General features: G+C 32.6%; 1 non-coding gene across 1 annotated transcript; it reads right to left on the bottom strand.

Moving 5' to 3' along the window:
- Positions 1-4,862: 4,862 nt before the first annotated feature.
- Trnat-agu (transfer RNA threonine (anticodon AGU)) lies at positions 4,863-4,934 on the bottom strand. Its single transcript has one exon. It is a non-coding gene; the product is annotated as a tRNA-Thr (tRNA).
- Between the last annotated feature and the right edge of the window lie 3,776 nt (positions 4,935-8,710).

Genomic DNA, 8,710 nt, shown 5'->3' with positions numbered 1-8,710 from the left:
ATCTAAATAACTATTCATCACAGCATCGCTCTGTATTGATCGCGAAAAAAAAACGTAAAATAAAGCTTGGAAGCGAGGAATTGCTAAGTAATTGGTTGTACTTAGTCCACTCTGACTGAACGGTTTTTGGAAAATCTTCAACCAACTATAGCTCATACTCAAGTTTTTACATATTTGATGGAAAAATAATGCACAAGTAGTACAACAGTTAATAGGAGTAGTGTATAATATAGCAGGAAGTTTGAAATTTGGTATTTCTATTATTACACTGTTGATTACCATTTTCAATTTTTATGTTCAGTCAGAGTGGACCAAGTACAACAGTTCAATATCACATGAAGGGTAGTCAATTAATGAGCTATTTAAGAACTGTTAACTTGAACATTTAGTAGCTAACAACTTTTGAATGTATTTTCATAGTTCGGTACGTTTTTGAAATATTGTAGTTACACAGTTCATAATAATTTATTCAGAGGACTGGCATTTTTCAAAAAATCGTTCAGACAGAGTGAACCAAGTACACAAGTCTTAAATAATGGGTCAAATCAATTTCTTCATGAAACGGGTATTGGTACATTTCAATATGATGCCCAACAGCTACTAAACAAACATATTTTGATTTGGAAAGGATTACGCAGAATACGGTAATTTCAACTATTTGTCTTAGAGACACATGGTCCACTCTGTCTGCACGCGAAATGTCACAATATGCTTCAACACGATAATCTGTAAAATACGATATTGACCATAATAAAATAGAATTTCACGTGCTTTCTTGATCAATAATCATCAGAAAATGCGTTAGGGAGTTATACAATTTAGAAACGTATCACATTTTGATGATTAACTATTTTATTTATTGGATTTCAACCCTTACACATTTTTTCAACTCCCTTGACATCAAGTATATGGTCCACTCTGACTGCACACTATTATCGATTTTTGCAGTTCAATCAAAAGAAAATTGTGTTATAACTCTCGTTAATTGTAACATTAAGAAAATTGGGCGAATTTTCCAAGTAACTTAAGTAATTCTCAATAAAATGCCCTAAAAATCTAATTTTCGTCAATTTTGTTACTTGGTCCCCTCTGACTTAACGCCGACCAATTAAAATTAAATTAAAATTAAATTAAAATTAAATTAAAATTAAATTAAAATTAAATTAAAATTAAATTAAAATTAAATTAAAATTAAATTAAAATTAAATTAAAATTAAATTAAAATTTAATTAAAATTTAATTAAAATTAAATTAAAATTAAATTAAAATTAAATTAAAATTAAATTAAAATTAAATTAAAATTAAATTAAAATTAAATTAAAATTAAATTAAAATTAAATTAAAATTAAATTAAAATTAAATTAAAATTAAATTAAAATTAAATTAAAATTAAATTAAAATTAAATTAAAATTAAAATTAAATTAAAATTAAATTAAAATTAAATTAAAATTAAATTAAAATCAAATTAAAATTAAATTAAAATTAAATTAAAATTAAATTAAAATTAAATTAAAATTAAATTAAAATTAAATTAAAATTAAATTAAAATTAAATTAAAATTAAATTAAAATTAAATTAAAATTAAATTAAAATTAAATTAAAATTAAATTAAAATTAAAATTAAAATTAAATTCAAATTAAATTAAAATTAAATTAAAATTAAATTAAAATTAAATTAAAATTAAATTAAAATTAAATTAAAATTAAATTAAAATCAAATTAAAATTAAATTAAAATTAAATTAAAATTAAATTAAAATTAAATTAAAATTAAATTAAAATTAAATTAAAATTAAATTAAAATTAAATTAAAATTAAATTAAAATTAAATTAAAATTAAATTAAAATTAAATTAAAATTAAATTAAAATTAAATTAAAATTAAATTAAAATTAAATTAAAATTAAATTAAAATTAAATTAAAATTAAATTAAAATTCTGTTATTCTGTTATAATCAACGCACCCCCGGGCCGTGGCCAATCTGCGTTGTTTCGCTGGGCGATACGTCTACCAGTAGACTTGTATCTGCCCTATGCTAAACCGATTAGCATATCAAGTCCTTTCCACTGATGAGTAGGCTCGAATGTCCCGCCCCTCCCTATAACCCATAGGGGGAAATAAGGAGTTTCCAGTTTCAAGTATTGTATTGATTATGACACCAACTTAGACGTGTGCGCCGCCGCGCCGCGCCGCCGTCGCCGACGATTTTTCCACGCCGCCGCCGCCAGTTAAATTGACCCGGCGCGCCGCTGTTCATATTTTTCCACGCCGCCGAACAAAATTTCCCACGCCGATGAGAAAACGACAAAGATTTTCTTCAACACTTTACGAACCACCTGTTTAAAACTGATAGCAATTTTTAAACAGTTTCTATTGTTTTTTCTGCATATTAAGTGTTCTTGTAAAATAAACAAGAACACTTATTATGTGGTTTACATTAGTGATTTCTTACAGCAATACCTTGAAGATCCTAACTTATTCTATGTATTTGAAATACTAAGCGAGTTTCTTTTGTAAACCATAATGAAAAATCAACAAAGTTCTTGGTGGTTCGGCTCACAAACACATCCTCCTGCATATTCTTTGTTTATCTCTTGGAAGATTTTCATGGCAATTTACAAATAATATTTTTGAAGGCATATAGGGTATTGTACCATTTGGGCAGGTGTACCTATTTTGGGCACTTGTCGCTATAGCTAAGTCAATTTCAAACCGATTGATTTGAATTTTTGTACAGAGTTGGATACAGTACGTGACTAACTCTGGACAAAATTTCAAATCAATCGGTTTGAAATTGACTTAGTTATAGCGGCAAGTGCCCAAAATAGGTACACCTGCTCAAATGGTACAAGACCCTATTCCATACAATCTTCAGAAATTCCTATAGAGAACCCTTAGGAAATTTCACCATGAATTCTTTTTGAAAAAAATACTCCATGCTTAAGAAACTCCCCCATGGATTATTCCAGAAATTTCTCCGGGATACTTTCAGAAAACCATCCACGGATTCCTGACATTCTAACAGCTTTTTATTTTTAGAAATTTCTCCAAGGATTCTTTCAAAACAAAAAAAATTATGGAGAACCTCCTGAAATGGCTCCATTGAATTATAAGAGATTCCACAAATAAGGTCTCGCAAAAATGTACATTTTCAATCCCCCATCTCCCTCCCTTCTATGGCACTCTTTTTGTATAGGACTCCTCTGAAATTATCACACTCTTCGGAACCGCTCACTCCTCAAAGCGCGGCGTAACTCATGGACGTTCGTCCCTCAGAAATAACTCCAGGAATTATATTTACACAGTAATCTCGGGTTTCTTTCAGGAATTCCTCTACCGGATACTCCAAAAATTCTTTCAGGGCTTCTTCTATAAATTTCTTCATGGAGTGTATCTAGAACAATCTTCAGAAATTCTTCCATGATTTTATTTTGTAATTCCAGTAAATAGTCCTTTAGCGATTTCTGAAAAAATCATACAGTTCATTAGTTCCACCGGGTATTCCTTCACGTATTTCATCAGTAAATCCTCCTGAAATTCTTCCAAGGATACAATTAGGAATTTTTCTTCGGATTCTTTTAAAAATTTGAAAATATTTATCTACAGTAAGAACTTCTAAAAAGTTTTACATATATTCCTTTGCAACTTTCTACTAACCTTTACAGTAGTATTACAGAGTATTTCTCCAGACGGTCTTTCAGGGATTTGTTCAAAACTATGTTCATGAATCATGAAGGAGAATGTGCCTCTGGAGCCGACCTACAGATGTTCATGAATTCCTTCGGGATTTCTTTCCGAACATCTTCCATGAACTTTGTTAAAAGATTTGTCTCGGATCTTTTTCTAAATATTTATTAATAAATCTTTGTAGAAACTCCACCAAGGGTTTCTGAGGAAGAGTTACCAGAAATGTCTTTAGCAACTCTTTATAAAATTATTTCAGAAAATCCCTGGGGATTCTTTCACAAAATCTTCAGGATTTAGATAAACGATTTATTTATTCAACAATGCATCCAAGGATTCAGATTCAGAAATTCTTCCATGGAATCCATCCAAAGCCCGGAAAGACGAACCAGCCAAAGGCCGAAAGTCTCAATAATAAAGATAAATAAATTAAATCAATCAATCAATTACTAAAAAATTCCATCTGAAATAACACATAAGACTCCTTCAGTATTTTATGGATTTTTAATGAATGTCAGTAAGAGATTACCTCAAACATTTTTCCATGATTTTCTTCCGAGGAATGCCGTCAGGGATTACCGAAGAAATGCCTAAAAGGTTTCTCTTTGGAATGCCTCGAGGCGATCCCTGCGGTTCTTTCAGAAATACAGTATGACCCATAAAAAAAATGCGACAGTTTTCAAAGTCATCGTTCCCCTACTTCGAACTGATTAACCTTGCATGTATCTATTGGATAGTATAGTAGAGCCACTAATCTGATAATGGCAAAGGAACATAGACTGATTTCATGCACATACCTTTGGAAATATAACGTTGAACATATGGATGTCGAAATCGTCCACGCGCCAGAGGCCGTTTTTTAAGGATATAATTTTCTTTCAATTGCTTTCAATTACATTCAATCAAATTTTATTTTTAAAATAGTACTTTTATAACTGGATAAGGTCTTCAAGAGTTCGTTGATTCGTCGGACAAGAACGAAAAAAATATTGATTTATAAGTTAAGAGACGTTTTCTGAAAATTTAATTATTTGACAAATGATAATTTTTGGAAAATATTATGTTTTAAGCATGAAATTGTTTTTAAGTTTTCCTTTATTCCAAAAGCTGGACTTTACATATACTGGCGTGAGTGAGAAATGGACAAATTGAGGTGAAATTTGCGAAAAAGTTACTCGTTCTCTCGGTGAGACTCGAACTCACGACTCCTACTCACTAGACAGGCGCGTTGCCGCTACGCCACGAGAAGACTCGAAGACGTAGCTGCTAACCTGAATTCAAGTTCAACACAAAATTCCGAGGTTATCTTTTCCACAGATTGCACAGATTGTTTTTAAGTACTTAGTATTTGTACCTATCATAGTGGTAGGTTTATATGCCTTCATCGGCAAAAAATTGTTTTGGAAAATGTTCAAACAGTGTTAAGTTTCTCAATAATTTATCTCAAATACGGTTTTTAATATGTAGTACCTTTTTTAGTTTTTGTTTCCTAAACATTTGAAATTATTTTTAAAATATTTTTCAAACATGGGCGTATGAAAGAGTATAAATTTCTTCATAGTTTGCATGTGTTAGAAAGTTTTTATCTTAGTTCATTTTGCTCTGAAAATTAGAGGAAATTTTGATTTTATTTTGAAATTGTTAACAATTATAAGATATCCCATATACGTAACCAATGAATATTTTGACAAAAATTTTAGAGATTCTGTATGGTCATTGTCTTTGTCATTGTCAGGTACTTTTTGTATCCTAATCCAAAAATGTTTAATAAATACCGCAAAAAATGGAATTTCGCATTTTTTTATGGGTCATACTGTATTTCCTGGGATTCCTTTGGAGATTCCTCCGGGAATTCTTTGAGATATTACTCCACAGATATTTACAGAAGTATTTTATGAAATTGCATAAAACATGTAGGAGTAGGAGTTATTCTTGGAAAGTTTTCTGAAAGAATTTCTATAGAAATATTTGAAAATTTTCTAATAAGATTTAATTTTATTGAAACAATTTCAGAAATAATCGTTGGAGGAAGTCATGGAAAAGTTCTTAGGGGAGCTTCCAAGCATTGGCGAATCAAGCTTTTTCTTTTTTCTTGCTCACTCTCCTTAACAAACACGAGAAAGAGTGAGATGCAAACGGGTGCCGTGGCACCCTTTTCCATCCTTCTCTTTCTCGTGTTTGTTGAAGAGAGTGAGCAAGAAGAAAGAAAAAGCTAGATTCGCCAATGCTCCCGAGATTCACCACAAAAGTTCAGTTAATTGGGCGCAGCGGTTTAATTTCCCAAACAGGGTAAGAAAAAAAGAACTCCTGAGATGGCTTTGGAAAAATTTCTAGAAGAATTTTATGAGAAATTTTTGAAAAAAAATAAGGAAAAAAAATCGGATTAGTGTCTGATAAAATGGCTGAAGGTGTTTTCAAACAATTTATCGGTAATTCGTGCAGAAATTGCAGACAAAGGTACTAATAGAATTCTTGGAAAAAATCCCTAATGAATTGTTGAAGGATGATTTGTAACAACCTGTAGTAGGCAGGCCTTAGTGTAAGTTAAATCAATGTAGGCATTGACTAAGATGGATGACAATGACCACCAAACTGCTGATCATTCTGGAATAAACTTTGGACAAGATAACACCGTTGTTTGATTGTGTCTTACACAACCCCTGGAAGGGGAGCGGGACATTTGGCATAAAGTCATCCGGCATGAGGTCGTTTTGTATGAGGTCACTTGGCATAAAGACATTTGGCGTAACGATCATTTGGCATAATGGACATTTGTCATAACCGAAATGCACCCTTCTTTATTATGCCAAGTGTCCATTATGCCAAAGAACCGTTATGCCAAATGACTTTATGCCAAGTGACCTTATGCCAAACGGCCTTATGCCAAATGACAATACCCCCTGGAAGAACTCCTGGACATACTTCTGGATTCTTGAAAGAATTTCTTGCACAATATCTGCGTGGTATTCGTAGATAAAACTCCCTGATACAATTACTAGAAGAACTTGTGTAGTATTCATCCTGGAAAACTGGAGAATGCTGTGCGTGTGCAGTAATTCCAAGTAGAGATATTTCTGGAGAAACGTCAAGAAATAAATCCTGAAGTGATTTCCAAAGGTACTCCTGAAAGAATCTTTGGAGGGATTTTTTAAGGGTCGCCGGAAAAAAAAAATAATTCTGAGGAATTCAAGAAGGAAGGTTTCTATAAATCTCTAGAGAAGTTTGTGATCCCATCCGTGGAGGAATATCTGTGGATCTTCCAAGAAGCCCACTGACGGAACTTCCAGAAGAATCTATTGAGAATTTTCTGGAGAAATTCCTGCAGAAATGCATGAAAGAATCCTTCGAGGAATTCCTGAAAAGTCGAAAAAAATCAGATTTTACCATGTGCTATGGTCTAAAATGTGTTTTAGAGAAGAATATCCTAAGCACAGACGTACGACGTTGTGAATTACTGAAGAATCCTCTATTAATTTCCTGGTAAACGTTCTCAAGGATTCTCTTTGAAATTTATAGAATAATTCTTGCAAGGATAGTTTTTATTGAAATCTCTGATTTTCATACGTTTACACCTTTCACACAAAATAGATGAAAATTGTACTTAGGTACAGGAAAGAATTTAATCTGTATTAACGTTTTCAGCATTTCACTTGAAAAAAATAAGGTCACGCCGATTACGCCGCCGCCGCCGCCGCCGAATAGGGCGAACGGCGTGACGCCGGCGTCGCCGCCGCCGCTGCCTCAAATTACTATAAACGCCGCCGCCGGTGAAAACTGCTTCGGCGCACACGTCTACACCAACTCTTTCTATTCCTTGGGAAAAAAATCACTTACACAATTGTAAAAGCAGTGTTAGATACTTTAAAAAAAAAAAAAAAAAAAGATAAATTATAAACTATTCCGCGGCGACACGAATGCTTCAATAGTGTCATAAATAAACGCGCAAACAAACAAATAATTGATATTGAAGTATGCATATTGCATTATCTATTAGCAAAGTCGTAGAAAGAGTTGGGCGCCTGATTATAAAATTGTTGTACTTATCTTGTGTGTTTCGGACAAGTCCCGTTTGTGTTGGACATTGGGACACTTCTTGCTTCAAAACGGTCGTTTCTGGAATGGAAAGAGAATAATTGGCCGCACAACTCCGCAAATGGGCGGCCCGCACATATTAGTATAATGTTGCAATGATTGAAAATAGTAGAGTATAATTGTTAATCTATATGAATACTGCTACTAGTTCAGATTTCTCACCCTCCACGATTCTCTAGATACTGTTATAGCGTGTTTGTTGTAAATTTGTTGATAAGTGAAGCCTTCAATAATTCAAAATTCAATGTAGCGAAGATCTTGAGCGGATATCATTCATTGATAATGATAGTGATTATTTTAATATAATATGGCTTAACAAAAATTACTATTCAATTATTTTAAATCGGATTCGTCAATAAAATTATTGTTCATAACATAATTAACCATGCGAATATCTAACTACACAAACTAAAAAAGTGTTATTATATTTTACCAATGATTTCATCCTAATCTTGACCCTAACATAGCTATGCGCTTAGTTGGACAATGACCAAATATAGTGTTGTTTCGACAATAGTCACATACTATGCCCTACGACATTGACGATTCTATTGTCTATGGCTCACCTATTTAGCGCCACCCAGCAGGGACTTGGTCTGGTACCCAATTCAGTATATCCGCTCCACGTAATGTACCGTACCTCTTTCGATTTGTGATATATTACGCGGAACATTACTCTCTTCATTCGGATAGCGGCTATGTAACCCATTGGATTAAAAACCTCCATCAAACATGAAGCGATTAATCGGAGACTGAAGACTCTATACCAAATTTGGCTCAGAGACAGGTAATCAGTGAAGTCAGTTTTTCTCGTTTGTCAGAGACGATTGATACGTATTAAGACAAACTTTCCACTGCATCTGCCAGCAATAATCTGTGATCGATCAACATTTCGAGTACCTACCCCAATTTACACAAGAATGCCAAGGATCAC

This window comes from Aedes albopictus, chromosome 2, assembly GCF_035046485.1.
Source record: "Aedes albopictus strain Foshan chromosome 2, AalbF5, whole genome shotgun sequence".
NCBI classification, from domain to species: domain Eukaryota; kingdom Metazoa; phylum Arthropoda; class Insecta; order Diptera; family Culicidae; genus Aedes; species Aedes albopictus.
The sequence above is the reverse complement of the archived record's forward strand: the minus strand, read 5'-3'. Positions and strand labels throughout refer to the sequence as shown.